The 17,111-nt window shown below is 43.5% G+C and overlaps 1 long non-coding RNA gene across 2 annotated transcripts; it reads left to right on the top strand.

Moving 5' to 3' along the window:
- Positions 1-857: 857 nt before the first annotated feature.
- LOC140695659 (uncharacterized) lies at positions 858-7,716 on the top strand. Of its 2 annotated transcripts, XR_012071398.1 has the most exons (3): positions 858-930; positions 1,559-2,009; positions 7,698-7,716. It is a non-coding gene; the product is annotated as an uncharacterized lncRNA (long non-coding RNA). The 2 variants fall into 2 exon arrangements; XR_012071397.1 differs by lacking the exon at positions 7,698-7,716 and having other exon boundaries at positions 1,559-2,010.
- The last annotated feature ends 9,395 nt before the right edge of the window (positions 7,717-17,111 follow it).

A 17,111-nucleotide genomic window follows, 5' to 3' on the forward strand; every position in this document is an offset into this window, starting at 1 on the left:
CTCCAAGACTAGATGCATCCCAAACCTGGACAGCTTGCTAAATCCTGGACTGTTGAGCCCCATCCCAGCATTTCTGATTCATAGGTCTAGGGGGAGGCCTGTTCTAAGAAGCCCCAAGCGATGCTGATACCAGGACTGCACTTTGATTCCCAAGCCAGAGTTTTCCAAGGTCGGCCAAGAGGTCCTGAGCCAGGAGTAACTCTCTCCTTTCCTGCTTGAGGCGTCTGAAGCCCTCTTCCCCTGTCTCTTGGAGTTCATTCCCCCTCTGGGATTTTGGCACTGAGGTGATATTGCTATCTTTCTGCCTGAGGTGAGGCAGGCCCTGGGGCCCTTCCAGGCTAATCACACCTTGTGAATGGCTGCCTTTGGTGTCCTTCTCTCTCTCTGCCCAGTGTCCTAGCCCCAAATCAGACCTCCCCCAAGACGAGCAGGGCCACTGAGGCCACATCCTGGGAAGGTCCTCTTCACCAACTCTCCTTTCCTCATAAGTTCTTTTCCTTCCCCACTCACAGAAAAACCCTGTTTGCAACAACCCTCAATTTCTTTCAGAATATTAACTCTGGCCAGAGGGAAACACACTAACAATTTATTGGAACCAGTCACTCGCAAATCAAATTTTGTCTGAAATATTTACTCTTCAGAACACCGATTCTCCAGATATCAATGAGCCCACTTTCAGGTATCTCCTTTTCTATGTCACACAGGCAGCCAATACAGTGGACTCAGACAGACCGGAGTTGAAACGCTATCACGATCTCTGCCAGTGATGTAACCCTGAATTTCAGTTTTCTCCTTTGTGAGGTAGGGATAATAATGCCAACCTCATAAAGCTCTCATGATGGTGAAATGAGACAAGCCTGTGGCCTGGAGCATATTTTTCAAGTACCCTGGACACACAAATGATCAGTCCCCGGAGACACATCCTCAATGGTAAGTGCAGGCAGCATGAAACGGTGAGGGAGCCTCCATGTTTTTACGCTTTTACACCAGATCCCAACCCTGGCTGTGTGACCCTAGACAAATCACTGCACTTCTCTGTGATTCTAGGCCCTCTGCCTCCTGTAAGAAGAGAAATTTAGTTACCATCTAGTTTCTCCTGAGTACATTCTGCAAACAAGTAGGAAAGAGGATTAAATTCTTTGAGCTCTCTGAAAGAGTAGTCTATAAATTCAAACCTATGACTACATAAACCTACAATATCAATAAGTGAACTAAATAGACTATTTGATGCAAACTTGTTTTTCTAGATCAAAGACTTGTCTCCCAAGAAGGGATTATCTACAAATAATATCCACTGCAAATGTAAGCAGGATGTTGGGTTTTGTTTTTTGGTTTTTTGGGGCTTTTTTTTTTTTGGCTTGCTTGTTTTGTCTTAGCTGATTTATGCCGAGGTGAACCTGAACATGAAAGTTTTAACCTGAGATCTAATACCTAAATATTTAGGAAGGTTCTATAGCAACTCGAGGATTAAACGCCAGTACATTACCCAGGAGAATGCAGACGTCACTATTTTAACCCAGGGCTGAGTTAGTGTAATCTCCTCTCTCTCCCCCTACAGCACATTATGCACCTGGACCACTGAGCATCTGTTCCAACAACCTCCAGAATCTGGAAATATCCAAAAGCAACGCTGCTGCGGAAAGGAAATTAGGAGAGCTGATGCCATCCGTCAGGAAATTGAGTATTTAGGATAATGTGCTTTTCCAGCTTAAAGAACTCTGTGAACATCTTTTTCACTCTGTTAATGACAGGAAATGAATCATTCCGTGCTTCAGTGGGCTCAAAGAGTTCCATTTTCGGGTCTTCGCCAGTTAGGCTGCCCAGGATTTCTCCCTCTTGAGGGTGGCACTGGAAGGGCCTCCCAACACTCAGGATTTCACAGCAGGCCTGGACCAGACAGGGGCAGCTGGTGCAACTCAGCACATGAGGAGCATGTGTTCATCGGGCGGGGAATTCAGAAACCGTGCTTCCCCACCATGCTCCAAGGAACAGTAAATCATCAGAAATTTGTGAGTGTGTGTATTTTGTTTGCCCCGCTCCCTCTCTGCCTCACACAGACAGAATAAGCTTAAATATCCCAGTATTAATCATGGTACCTAGTGAAATGAGAACTTGCCAGCGTAGAATCCAGTAAACAATATTACAGTATTACAAGTGGATTACAGTATGAATTTGAGCCAAGACATTTTATCATCTATCTTTCTCTACAGCTCTCTAAATCACCCCTTCCTGAGTAGGTCTTAAGTGTTTGGGAAGAAAAATGTTAGGGAGCAATTAAGAGAAGGGAAAGATCATTGGTTAGCGCTGAACTATGCCAAAGTCTCTTCCAAGCATTCCAGGAGATGCGTCTCTTGTGATTTAAACAGATCAGACCTAGGGTTGGTCCAGCCCTACATAGTCATGATTTCTTCCATCTCAGTGTCTCCTCCTACTTCTCAGGAGCAGCCCTCCCATAGTGTCACCGATTTTAAGCAGGGACACTTGATTATAGGCAAAAATGCAAACCCACAAAACAAGAAGGGGCCTGGTCACCCCTACACAGAGAAGAAGCCTTGGAGGACTGGCCTGGGAAAACAGGACTCCCTCATCCACAGAGGGAGTCTGTCCCCAAGCCACTGCTCAGCACACATCATCTGGAACACTGTATCCTGAACAGGTAGTGTGGAGAGACCACAAGCAGATGCCAAGATGAGGTGTGGGTTTTTAGGTGAGAAGAAACCACACAAAAGCACAGAAAATCCAGAACAAATGCAGAGGAACAGCAAACTGATTCTTCAGTAGCACTAATGAGGAAAGAACTGGGTTAATTACAGATAAACAGAAGGAAAGAGCAGGGAGGGGCAGGAGGTGGGAGGTGGGGAGAGGGGAGAGAAAGGGAGTGGAGAGAGAGACAGAGAAAGTGGAAAAGTAAGACAGACCTCCAGGGCCACTCATGCCATATGTGGGTTTCAGGATACTTATTCTTCTCTCCAAAGTGGAAGCGGAATGAAGGTCAACCTTGATGTTGAAAGTGGATTTGATTTTATTCCTTTCCTTTACACCACTGGCCCCACCCCTATCTGCACACGCAAGCGTGCGCGCGCACACACACACACACACACAGAGCAGAAAGTTTAGTTAATTTGCAGCCTGAGGGTGTGACATACTCAGACTCCCTGGAACCACGGGTTCAAATTCCAGCAGAATAATTAGAGCCTTCCTCCTTTATGGTTGCTGATTGACAGCGATGGGGGGTGCAAAGGGGGTTTTCACTTTACTTTCTTCTTCAAGGTCCAAGTCAGGAAATTCCCAGTGGGTGGAAAGATTCTGTTATTTATCAGGATAGGCAGGACACAGATGGATGTGTTAGCACAAGGATACAAGAGAAAAGATCTAAAGTGCACAACTGGGGAAACATTTGATCAAATTAAGGATTCAGGTCTCTTATTGCCCACCTTGGTGAGGAGTAATCGTGTGTTAACTTACGGGAGTGTGAGATGAATATCATGATTCCAAGCACCAGGAGAAGAATGTGACAATTAGAACTGAATCCCAGCTAAGAGGCAGGAAAATCAAACATATGCAACTTTGCTCCTGACCATTCATGATTTTTAAGTGAAGTGTACTATCTTTTGTAAGACAAATGATTAACTGTGATTATAAGATGGAAACAAGGCCGTCATTAGTGGTTCCAGTGCCCATTAGTGGTCCAGACCATTGGGTGTGGAACAGGACAACCTGGGTTCTCATTCTGCTTGATCCCTGATTACATGGTATGATCTTGGGCAAGTCACTTAACTCCTCTGTGCGTCATTCAGTGTTCTCATTGGTAAGTCAGGGAAACAGCAGTACTAAGATCACTTAGTTATTGAAGTAATTCAAATAAGTGACTTAATACCTGTAGGGCCGTGAGGAACAAAGCCTAACAAAATACCAACTTGAACATTCAGGATGGCAAACATACCTATAATGGGATAGATCAGTGATTTTTGAGGAACAGAGAGGACAAAGGGGCACCATCATCTATCTTATTGTTTAAGAGTGAGGATCCCTACCAAAAATAAGAGTCATTACAAGTGGGTATTGTTGCCTATGTGAATGGTGTGAAGGTTTAAAAAAAAAAAGTTATCAACTGAAACATAGGCATTGGTGACTATTTATTTATTTTAATTTTTTATGGGGGAGGTATTTATTTAGCAGAGGTACAGGGAATTGAACCCAGGACCTCATGCATGCTGGGCATGCGCTCTACCACTGAGCTATCCCCTCCCCCCAGGCATTGGTTAGTTTAGTATTCAACCACCAGTGGTCACCATATATAGACATGTAGCTGAAATAAGTGATTTTACTGTCAGTAAAACTTATCTTCCAGGCCCTACAAGCTAAAGGGGAGCTACAAATGTAAAGAAAACCATGATGCTCATAGTTCAGAGAGGCACGGCCTAAAAAGAACACATGCATTAACAATGTAATGCTACAAGCACTGCGTCAAGTATGTAGAAAGTGCTAGAGGAGCACAGAAGACAAAATTACTGATTCTACATGAGGATCCAGGAGGAGTATGTGTGCTGAGTCTCAAAAGACTTATATTAGGTATTTAGGGGGTAGAAAGTTTTCTAGGAACAAATCTGGCAAGACTGTGAAGGGCCTCATATGATATTCTGACAAGGATGAACTTTATCCTGCAGGCACTGGTGAATGCATTAAGAGTTAACTCAGTGAAGTGGCGTGACTGCATGCATAGTTAGGAAAGATACCTTCAGTGGCAGCATGGAGGATGGGTTTGATGGGGTAGAGAGATGGAAGGAGGAAAGGCATAGACTACCGACACAGCCTGAGCATAAAAGGATGAAAGCCTGAACTAGGACAGAGTCAACAGGGATAGAGAGATGGAGATGGTTGGATTGGAGAAGTAGAACCAGCAGGAAATGGTATCCTGAGATGTCAGGTGTCAAAGTCAAAATAATCCCAAGGACTGCATCTTGCACTATGGGCTGGATGGTGATTCTGATTCAGAAGACTGTGGAATAGAAACAAACATTCTCATTTTGGTTTGGTAGGTGTGAGAAGATATGAACATATTTGGACATACTGAGTTTGAGGAGCCTCTGAAGTGATCAAATGAAGGTGCCTATAGGTCGCTGGGATCAAGTTCTGAAGTTGGGGCAAAAGCCAGGCATCTAACACACAGACCTAAATATCATTGACATTCAGGCAATCTTTAAAGACAGAGTCAAGGAGGGCACGTAAATTGAGGGGAAGGTCAAGGATGGAGTCCAGGAGCACATAAAGTGAGGGCAGCTGACGGGGCTGTTAGAGAGATAGGAATGTGGCAGGAGCACCTGGTCGTGAAAGAACTCAGGTTCTATCTTTGGGGCCTCAGGCAAAATTGTGACTCCTCCAGATTCTCTTTCTCAGCACATATACTGATGAGGAGGCTGTTTACCTCTGTCTGATCTCACGATGAACAGCCAAGGAAACATCCATGAAGAACATAGGGTCTGGGAGTTTGCACTGAAACATCATCGATATGTGATGGGGACACTACTTTCTGTCTCGATATCCTTTCCACAGCTTGGGCTCCGGCACAAGACTCCCTGTGTTCTTTGAATGACCTGCCACTGCTGAAGGATTAACCTTTTCACCTCCACTGTTTCTCAGGAGGCACTACCCTACTTCTGGCTCTGTGCCAGATCACGTGGCTACGCACAGCATTCTCAGCATTCCACACTCCGAAGTATCAAGCTCAGTTACTCCACAAGCTTTTATAATCTCCTTAAAGAATCTTGCCTCAAATTCACTCCCATGGTCTGAATATTTGCAAAGACACAGGACAGCTATATATTTACCTCTTAGAGAGATGTGTAATCACCAGAGTCAGATGAACCATGGATTACAATTTTATCTCGGCCCTTTACTAGCCATAGGACATCAGACACTTTACTTAAGCTTTTGTGATCGCTAGTTTCCTCATCTGAAAAACAAGGATGATCCTTTAATATGGATGCGATTAGGTACAAACCCTGCATCCCTTCTTACTTCTTAACAAGGCCCCAGTTTTGCCGAGTATCCACCTTTTCTCTTGCAGGCATGAGCTTCAGGGCAGCTAATCCCATCCTTAACTCTAGGAGTAGACCTGACTAATATAAGAATTATTATATGTGCTTTTCTAATGATCGATTCAGAAACAGGCAAAATTCTGAACACTAAAGTGTAAAAGAAAATCTGCAGCAGACATTTGGGGAAATTGTTCTCGCTTTTAAGAGAGCGCCACATGAAGAGATGATCTCACTCTGGACTTTGCTGTTTGGCTGTGATATCTGAAACTACTGTCACCGTCTTGCTTCTAGCTTGAGAGTGAAGCCAATGTAGGGGTGGCAGATGAGAGAGAAAGAACAAATTGCACTCAGCATTTTAGATCACTGAATCAACCAACTCTGCACACTGTACTGATTCTGGACTTCCTGCCATGAGAGAGGATGAATTTTCTTATCATTTAAGCTGACTTGCTTTCGGAGTTCAGATACTGTAATGAACAACATGGTGGTATCCACTTCCCAGGACTGCAGTAAAAATTAAATGAAAGCTGTGAAGTGCTTGGAATGAAGGAAGTACTCAAGTAGCTACTACATGACTTCCATCAACTCACCCCCCTTGTTAGTTACTTTTTGCAGGAAAGTTTCATCTTGTATGTTTCACCTTGGAAAAATGTCACTTGAACACTATATATTACTTTGTTCTACAGTCATGAAGTTGGTGAACTATTATATTCATAAACTGAGTACTCTCCCTATCGCATGCACTGTGCTGAGCATATTTCCCAAGTTATCTCACTGAATCCTTAGAATAACCCTGGGTCCAGTGCTCACTTTTAATGTCCCACTTTGCAGATGATGAAATTGGGTCTATCTAGGCTTATACCTCCAAGCCTAATATTATACCGCTTTGCTTTTGAATGCTGAAATGATCCATTTCATAGGCACCTGTGAAGGAACAGATGTCTCCTATAGCTTATCCATGTGTAAAAACTTTAGCAAGTGGGTACCCCTGGCTATGATGCTCCAGATGGGGCCAGCCGAGGTACAGAGTACTGATGCCGTTTAGATTTAACCGAAGAGTCAAGAAAGCATTCTGAAAGAGAGTGAGCAGAAATGCAAATGCTGAGATTCATGTGACTGAGCTGAGCAGATTAAACTGAACTGTGAGCTCACTGGGAAGGAGCACAGGCTCTGAGAACACTGTAAAGGTCAGAGAAAGCCGGGGAGTTAGTCCCCCGTGTCAGACAAAAAACACTTTTATTCTGACTTCGCCTAAATAGAGCTGTCGATAATGACCAGGTATAATCCTCCCTGATCTAAAATAGATGTTACATATGCAGCACATGTGTAGCCACAGAAAGACAACTGGAAAGAAATAGGGCAATGTTTTGCAGAGATTTCTCTGGATGGTGAAATTAGGGATATTTTCATTTATCTACCTGGGGTGTTTTCCATATTTACCAAATTTCCTGGCCAAAATTATTTTATATGCATTAATTATATAACTAGAAAAACAATTATATAAATGTATATGTGTGTCTGCACACTCACACTTTCACAAACATATACTTTAAATTAACCATACTTCCCCTGGCTCAGCCCAGCTTTGGTTATGTCTGTTCTTTTCGCCCAAGCTTTCCCCTTGCTATAGCCACTTACTGCCATTTTGCTTGTTCCCAGCTTTGCTGAGGAAGTAAGCTCCTACAAAGAGGAGAGGGAGGCAGTCTAGAGGCGTATCCTGACCCTAACCAGCTGTCCTGCTCCAGCGACCACAGAGCCAGCATGGGAGATAGCACCCTGAGCAAAGCAGAGAGCACAACTCACTCTCAGATAACAGATCCCGAGGGGCGCCACGCTCAGTCTGGTTGACAGCTAGAAGGTGAGCACCATCAATGAGCTATTCCAAGAGGTAACTGGGAGAAAAAGGAAGGATCCTCTGAAAAGTCAATAGCACTGGAGAGAGACAAAATAACATTTCAAGACATATATTTTTCTTGATATTAGAAAATACTTAATCAGTGAATTCAGTACTTCTCTTATGTTTAGAAACATGCAAGGAAGGCAGGCAGGGAGGTTGAAAAACGAGACCAACAACAACAAAAAATACTTCCCTTCCTTGAAATTAGTGTCACAGTCAAAAAAGAAATTACCTTAAAGTCAGCTCCAGGATTCTCTTTAGGAAAATGTTTCATAATGTAAACATCTTAATAAGGTAGAGTGAAAGGCTCTGAGAACAGGGTTTAGCAGGAGACAAGGCAACAACAGCTGTGACATGAACAATGTGGACTTTTTAAGATAAAGCACATCCAACATTCAACTGAGATTATATGCTTTTCTGAGAATTGAAGATGTAAATTCCCTTCCAATTCTTCCAGAGCCCTTGGTAATAAACACATACACAGGGGGTTGGAAAAATAGGGGTAGTTTTATGGAAATCAAAAGGACTGAGTTCTACGTTGGGGTTGACATGGGGGTGCGACCCAGATAGCCAACGATAAGACCCTCTGTAAACTGAATTTATTTAGCAGAAGAGGCCCAAGCCCATAAGAAGCATCCAGAGTAATCATTAGACCCTGAGTCTTACTGTGCGCTGGCAGGGATGGACTAGTTTAATCCTCACAACCACCCTGTGAAGGTGGAACCATTCTTAACTCCGTGTTATAGTTGAGAAGTGTGGGGCACACGTCCTCCACAGCCCATGCTCCTAATCACGAAGCTGAACAACAAGAAGCTATGTTCCCAGGAACTCACAAGATGCTGTTGGACTTTCCTCACATTTCTGGCCTGGGGGTGAGTTTTTTGTTTCTTCATATCTGAAATGGCAGGAGGGTGGGGCCCAACTGACATTTGAGTCAAAGGGATATAACGTAATAATGATTTACAGTCAAACATCCCAGTTTTGCTTTCTAATTTCTATCTCTGTGACCTTGGACATGTTGTGTATCTTCTCTGATCTTCGGTTTTCTCTTTAATAAAGTCATGGGGAAGTAAGAAGACCCACTTCATAAGATCACATAAGTAGTAAATCAGCTAACAAACCTGAAGCATGTAGCACAGGACCCAGCACATAAGTGCCCAATAAATGGAGCCTTTTAGTTGTTCCCTGCAGTTAAAATATATACTGATGCTGAGAATATGAGCTAACAGCTGGCAACCAGCAAACCTGCTCAGGCTCTGGCAGGTGCACCTTCTGTAAATGGAAAACATCTGGTTTACTTCATATAAGCCACTAGGGTTTCAGTCAAATAAAAGAAATACAGGCCTAAGGAAAACAGGGAAAAATTGCACTCAGACGGTCACTTTAATACATGATTGTGTGAACTGAATATTAAAATGGGAAATAAAATGTTCCTGCCACTGTCTGAATATACTGTGATTAGTTGCAATCTGCAATTGATACAACACTTTTTGCAAGGATTAAGCTTTCTTATTTCAAGTTCAACACATATGTTGAAGCTTTGCTTTCTTTCTCCCACCAGGATTTTTATAGAGGAGCCTGAATTAAGATTAAACAAACATACAGCAAACCCATATCACATTTTCAGCCGGGAAAAAAAAATGAAAGCTTGAATCAGTCAACCCACCTCTCTCCTTCCAGCTGGGCCATAAATGTCAGTTGTTCTACTTAAACAGAAACAGAGGACTGTCTCATGTTTCTATGGGAGCCAAATGAGATGAGAAACCAGAGAAAAGAGGCGATTGTTTTAAAAACTGCAATGCTGGGTGTACTTGGGGCTCTCAAAAGCAGTAATTGCTGAACATCAAATTCTGAGCCATCAAAGGGCTCCTGTTCAAGAGTTAAACCTCATCCCACAACAGGGATCTGGTAAGAGGTGATGCAAATGGAAATGTTTCTATACATTTTCTTTCTTAGAATGCTCTAGAAAAAATACTAAAGCAGGTGAAAGAGAAAGTGAGTAGAAGGGAAATGATGAACAGGTCTAGGTCTCTGGAATCACTGAAATGCATCCCACATGCACTGCGTTGTGTGGTCACATGCATTCATGTTGATACGCACCTGAAGCACTAAGGATAACCTGTGTAAAATTGAATCCATAAATGTGTATCCAGAAAATAATTCTCCTTTAAAAAAAACTGTATTTAATACGCATTAGATGAAGAAGAGCTTTTGTTCAAAAAAAAAAAAAAGAAAGAAAAGAAATTTCATGGTTTTCAGAATGTCAAATGGGTCAGATTGAATGTTCTGTCCTCTGGAAACAATACCAGAGCACTGGTAAGCAAAATGGGAAGGTCTCACTCGTGTTTTCCCAACTTGCCCAGAGCAGATACAAGCTCGCCTTGAACAGCAGTGCCCTAGCAACTTCCTTGTCAGCTCACTTCACCCCATGCCTTAGAATTGGACAATCCGAGATGCATTTCAGGGAAACCACAGTTTTCCCACAACTGAAGGAAACGAAAGCTGTGAATGATGTCTGATGAACAGCAGTTGGTAATACAGACACCCCAACCCACCCCAACACCCCCGCCCCCTACTCCTATTAAGAAGTCCATGCTCTGTCTGTGACCACCCCTGTATCATACAACACACTGAAAGGGTCACACTCAGGGCAGGAGACACAGTTTTTCTCAGAATAGTCAGTAATCCCCTGCTGGGCGGGGCAAAACTCTTGGAACAAGAAATCTAAAGGAACAAAAATCACGATGAAAGTGCTTTGAAACAGTGAATTTTGTGTATGTCAAACAGAGGATCATTTGATTGCATTTTGATTTTTAAAATGCTTGTGGGCAGAATGGTCTGATGTGCCATTTCTGTGGGTGTTCCCAGCAACTTCACCCAGGATGACATTCTAGCCCAGGAACTCTCTCCCTCAAAAAGCACACATTCCTCCATCTTTCCCTCCTTCTGCATGTGCAGAGCTTAATAACTCAGCAGTAGATGTTCCTTTACCAGAAGGAGAGGGTATCCTGAGGGTACTGCCAATTTAGCTTTTCAATTACAGTCCATCATTTGAAGCCAGGGATGGATGTCAAACGGGCACATCTGGGGGAGGGCTGGAGCGAGGGTGAAAGGGACCCAGCAGCAAAGATGTGGGGCAGAAAGCTGCCTGGGCTTCACAGGAGCTGTCTGAGACTTCAAGGCTGGGATGCACAGGCACGATCAGGAACTGGGGAGACTAGAGGGGATAAGTATTTCCGACTTCTTGTTTTTCCTTAGAAAGCCCAGCCAAGGCCAGGAAACAGAGTACGTCCCTGCAACTGTTCTCGCGTTACAATGAAAACTAATAGATATAAAGGCAAAACCATCGCAGCCCCCTCGCAGAACACACCAGGTTAACTTTAGAGTCACAGATGTACGACAGCATATTCAAAGACTGTTAAGATATTCAGGGATCCAGTTCAGGAGTTCTTAACATTTGGGAAGTCTTGGACCACTTTAGGGAAGAGGACCAAAGCAATGAGCCTTCCACAGAAAAAATGCCCATGTGCACAAAGATAACACACACTGCAAACTACCCTGGAGGGTTCACAAGACCTCTGAAGCCCTCTGGATCATGAACAAAAGATACCTAACCCAGCCACCTCCTGCCTTCCTACTCTATTAGAAAATGAGAAAGCAGAGGACCCAATGAGTAAAATAATATCTCAAGTTTTGAAGAGCCAAAGCTGCAGCAGAGCCAAAGCTCTGTTCCATTTCCCTCGATTCCTAAGCAGAATTTTTTCCACTGCTTTGTAAATCAGTCAAAGAAATTTCTACCCTTTTTGTTTATTTATGATCTCAGCTCCAAGATACTTACATAAAAAACAGTGTCTTCTGCTGCCACTCAAATCTAAAGGGGCTACGGGGAAAAACATAAGAGATCAAGGCAACTAAACAAGAGCATCCTTGTTTTATACGCAGATTGACTTTTTCTAATTCTGGGAAAGGACGTTTTGATGAGAGCTACCTGGCTACTGTTAAAGCAAGCGTCCCTTTTATCCCTGTCAGTCCCCTCCCAGGTGTGACCCTCCATACTCGAACCATCCACCACACGCCCTGCTGACTGGACATCTTTTTGAAGCAATTTCATCTTAGTCTCATTAGTGTTCAGCTGAGGACTCCGTCCCCTTTTCCCTCTCTCTATTAGAACATGGGCTGACATTCTTTCCAAATCAATGATGAACCTTCCAAGTTGTCATGGGGCCAGACACCCTGCTTGCCCCCAGCTAATAAATCCTCTTGAAATCCAGGCCCAAAGTGGAAGCTATTTGATTGTGAAGGGCCCTTTTAGACAACAAAGCAGGGATCTGGGTGGGCTCTCACAGAACTTTGGAGCATGTGATATATCTTTATCACTTGGCTAACGGTGCTAATTGAAAGTTACTGTGAACCAATATTTTTTGGATCCCTTTCTGTCTTCACATTGCAAGAGTAAGGACTAGTCCTTAGAGAGGCAAAGATTCTAGGAAAGAGCAGAACACCAGTTGCATAAAAAAAAAAAATTAACCAAGTATGTAGAATGCTAATCTTTCCAAGAGTGGTCATTATCTGGGGGTGCTGCAGACATTGCTTAATGGAAGAAGCAGCATGGAACAAAAATGCACGTCCCCGGGGTACTGGCTGGGCTTGTCCCAAGCAGGGAAGGTTCTGGTACCAGGTCAGATCATTCCAGGCCATCAATGGTGACCATCCTGAGCCTTTGCCATGATTCCCAAGCTTGTTCTCATTTCATCTGCCCTCTCCCCCAAAGGCTTTTCACAGCCCAGAGAGTGTGCACAGCAGAGCCACTTTGCGGGGGACCCCTTAGGAACTCTGTGTTAAACCCCAGAGTCTGAGTTGGCTCCCAAGGGTCATTTAAATGTAGGAAATGTGCCCATCCTTCCTACCCCAGAGCAGCTTGAAGCCCAGAACACTCTGGGACCATCCCCATTTCTCACATAGGAGAACCAGCAGAACTCTTGGTGCTGAATCATCACTGGACAAGGGATAGAGCTGCCCAGGGCAGGGCTTCACCAACAGCAGATGGGAGAAGAGCTGGCATGGTTCCTCTGCATGGATGCCTGATGGTGTGCACTGGAATGGCTGCAGGAAGGGCTGGCCCTATCTCAACTTTCCAGAGCCCCCTCTAAGCTGACTACAACCTTACCTAAGGAGAATCTCAAGATCTAATCCTCAACTGGCCAATAGCTAAACCTTCTTTAAGATCAAGCCCAACCTTTTCACTTTCCTCACCCTGTCTGTGCGACTCCCTCCATCAATACTTCCGCGTTTACAATCCTGGATCATCCACTTCTGTACCTTCTCTTCCAGAGTGTTGATAGTATAAACTCTATGACCTACTCCCTCAGGATCTTTTGTTTCCATTTTTAAGAGTCCATTTTTGGCAATTCCACTTCTGGATATACACTCAAAAGAACTGTAAGTGGGGATTCAAACAGATATTTGTACACCCATGGTCATAGCTGCATTCTTCACAAGAGCCAAAAGGTAGAGGCAATCCCAGTTTGTCAACAGATGAATGGATAAACAAAATGTGATATATATGTAAAATGGAGTATAATTTAGTCATAAAGAGGAATGAAGTCCTGACACATGCTACAACACGGATGACCCCTGAAGACATTAAGTGAAATAAGCCAATCACAAAAGAACAAATATCGTGTGCTTCCATTTACACGAGCTACCTAGAGTATAAAAACTCATAGAGGTAAAAAGTAGAACGGTGGCTGCCAGGGACTGAGAGGATGAGGGATGGAGAGTTATTGTATAAGGGGTATGCAATTTCAATTTGGAAAGATGAAAAAGTTCTGGAGATGGATGGTGGTGATGGTTGTACAACACTGTGAATGTAATAATGTCTTTGAATTATACACTTAAAATGGTTAAAAAGATACATTTTATGGTATGTATATTTTATCACAATTATTTGGGAAAAAAATTAAGAGTCTATATTTGGAAGCAAAATAAAACTAACCAAAAAATTAACCAAAATGTCACCTCTTTGGAGCATATGTGCTTTTTCCTTTTGAAACTGAACTTAGAAGTCACCTCTTAGGCCTCCCTTCACTTTTTCACTCCCCTGTTGTGCCTCAGCAGCTGCCCTCAAGTTACTAGTGACTCTCAGAGGCCTGGGAGGCGTGACATGGCTCGGAGAGATAGAGCATCCCTGCAGGCCCCAGGAGATGCCATCTTTCCTGTGTGTTTCTGCTGAGATGATAAGTATTCACAGTGTGACATTCTGAGAAAGAATTACATAAAAGCAATTTTCCTCAGTACTATTTTTGGACCTTGCATGAGTCACTCCTTGCCTTCTGAAGTGCTTGCATCACCAATGAAGCCTTTCAATGCACAATACAGCAAGAAGCCTTCAAAACTCTACTGAGATGAATAAAAAAAATTGCTTTTTCATTCTCATGTTCATTCTGAAGGGTTAGAGACAAGTAGATGGAAGAATCAAACACTTACTCACTAGGTACTTTATCTATAAAGCCAAGCACCTGGGAAATACTAGCTCAATTTACCTAGAACCCCCCAGGCCTGCCTCAGTAATGTTTAATGCCTTCAAGAGCTGATTGTGCCAGTAATGAGAAATAGAGTGACCCGCTCCCTAGAGGTAGGTCCAGTTCATGCTTTATGTAGAACTGGAAGCTTGTGTTGAGTATGACCAATGACGTTTATAACAACCACCTTTGTAACTGCTCTAAATTTGAAGGACCTCAAGGTTGAAGGTCTCCTAAAACATCAATTCAAAAGACACCTTACATAGACTAGGATCCTAGTCCAAAAGGCTCTCATAGATGGTTTGTTCACAGAACAGTTCACATCAAAGGATTTGGGCAAATTAATACCTGCCTTCCTTTCTATCTACCTTCCTGCTGAAATGAAATCAGCAAACATATGAGGCTGCTTTGAAAAGGATAAATCATTACCCAAACATGAAGAATTCTATCAGCTCCTTTTTTAAAAATGAGGAAACAGAGACACACCAAGACATCAAAGAGTGTGATACAAGCTGCTTTTAGTGACTTCAAGACCTTCGCTTTTCCTCCTCTACTCCACTTACATTCTTCATCTCCCCAAACTCAACAGGCACCCACTTACTGAAAGGGACTTAGATCCCTCGGTCTGTTCAATGAAGGGACACAAGACCAAGGCAACAAGTCAAAGGGAACTTCCTCAAATGATCCACGTAGCAGGAGAGCTCCTTATTTTGAAAGAAGCGATAATCCCTTTTTGAAGGGGACTTTGACTTCTAGTGATCTGCCCTAACAGTGGGCTGTTTCCTCCTTGCGTTCAGGTAGCTGCTATCTTAGTTACTGTTTTCTTATTCTTCCCTCTGGACAGTACTGTCACCAAGCAGAAAACCCCCTGAGGAGCCATTTCTGCCCCTGACAGCTAAGCTGTCCATCCCTCCTCCTCCCCCATTTCTGTTGACTTCTTAGCCTATCAGAGAAAGAGTCAATACTAGAAATGCAGTCCAGTCCCAGAGAAGTTCAGTGACTTGCCCAAGGTCACACAGCTAATTAGTGACAAGCCTAGTTAGTGACATACCTAGTTAGTAACATATTTTTTTTCTCATCACTCCATCCTTTCCTTGTAGCTTTGTGCCTGGCATATGGTTATCACTCGACTCATAGCTGATGTAAAAAGTGAATGCTTTTCACATCTTACATGGAACCAATCATTCTGTTCCTAGATGGGAGGTGGGATAGGGAACAGAAAGGCAAACTACCCTTACAACAATTAATCTGTCCAGCAGGCACAGGAACAGGCCTGCCTGGGGCTGAAGGACTGAGGGTGCACTCAATCTTCTGAGCACTGAAGGATGCCTTTCCTGCCACCTGCACATCTAGATGCGGTCGTGCTTTGTGTAGTTTGTGAGGAAGCTGTATGCCTTGCTCTTGGTCTTGTATGGGAAATTATGAAATTGCATGTGAGGGTGCGCGTGTGTGTGCATGGGTGCGTATGCTTGTGTTGGGGAGAGAGTGGGCAGACGTAAAAGCATAATGACAGCCTCCTGCAGGTAGAGACAGCAGGTGATGTGAGAGAACAGGGGTGCCGGCCTACAGCTGCCATCCTGTGCCACTGAGTTCCTCTGTGGCAAGGTTAATGCTGCAGGAGGCATCATGCCCCATTTGCAGGTGAAAATGAAACTGAAGAACAAATTCGTAGTTAATGCTATGACATCCCAAACCCCAATGATACTCCCTCCCTGTGGGCTGGGAAAAATTGTGTTGCACTCCAGCATAGTGCTTCCTAGCCCAGATGGAGGGCTCCACCTGTGAGTGGAGCCCAGAAAAGTCACTTGCTTTGTGTTGAGAACGGCCCTGAACAGGTAACAACCATTAACCGCAAGAACAGCTCAGGGAGAGAATTTCTTTGGGGCTGCTGACCACTCCCTGGCCCTCAGGCGGCTCTGCTGGGCCTTGGACCCTGCTTCGTGTGTAAACTGGACAGACTGAGAGACAAGGGCGTGGTTGCCTGCTGAAGTTTTGCACGTGGCTGATAAAACTTTTGAGCATTTCAGAGGCCATGTGTCATCTGAGGGAAGAATGACACTATCTATGCTTTTCAATCTAATTTACTCTAAACTGTACTTCGAAATCCTTTCCAAGCTTCAGGGAATTAAAAAGGATATAACTATTGCCTTCTTTCTTCCTTTGCCAAAGAAAATCTGGGAGGGCCCAGTGCTGGTGCAGTCCTATTCTCTGCCAAAAGGATGACAAAATGTCCTAAGCTTATCTCCCAGCTCTTTTGTAAGGACAGAATCAATGCAGACAAAGGCAAAAGGGACCCATTGTGACCTACTGTCACTCTTCTTATCCTATGTATTGACTTTTTATTTGAGGTCGTGGGGGTCTGAAATCCTCAGAGGAGAAGTAACAAAATTAAAAGTATGGCAAAGTTTGTTCAGATCAAAAGAAAACAGAAATTACAAGTTGTGGTTAAATCCTCACAAGGAAAGTTATCCAAAGAGCTTATTATGTTTTCAAGATAGAGTCAGGTCTGACACAGAGATGTTCAAAAATACTTCTTTCATTTAAAGCATCATAAAAGCAATATATCACAGTAAAAATGAAAAGACATCTGAGAAAAGGTTTCCTTCTATGCAGCAAAATGGACAAGACAAAGCTTTTAAGTGGGCTCCGCTGGGC

This window comes from Vicugna pacos, chromosome 3, assembly GCF_048564905.1.
Source record: "Vicugna pacos chromosome 3, VicPac4, whole genome shotgun sequence".
Classification (NCBI taxonomy): Eukaryota; Metazoa; Chordata; class Mammalia; order Artiodactyla; family Camelidae; genus Vicugna; species Vicugna pacos.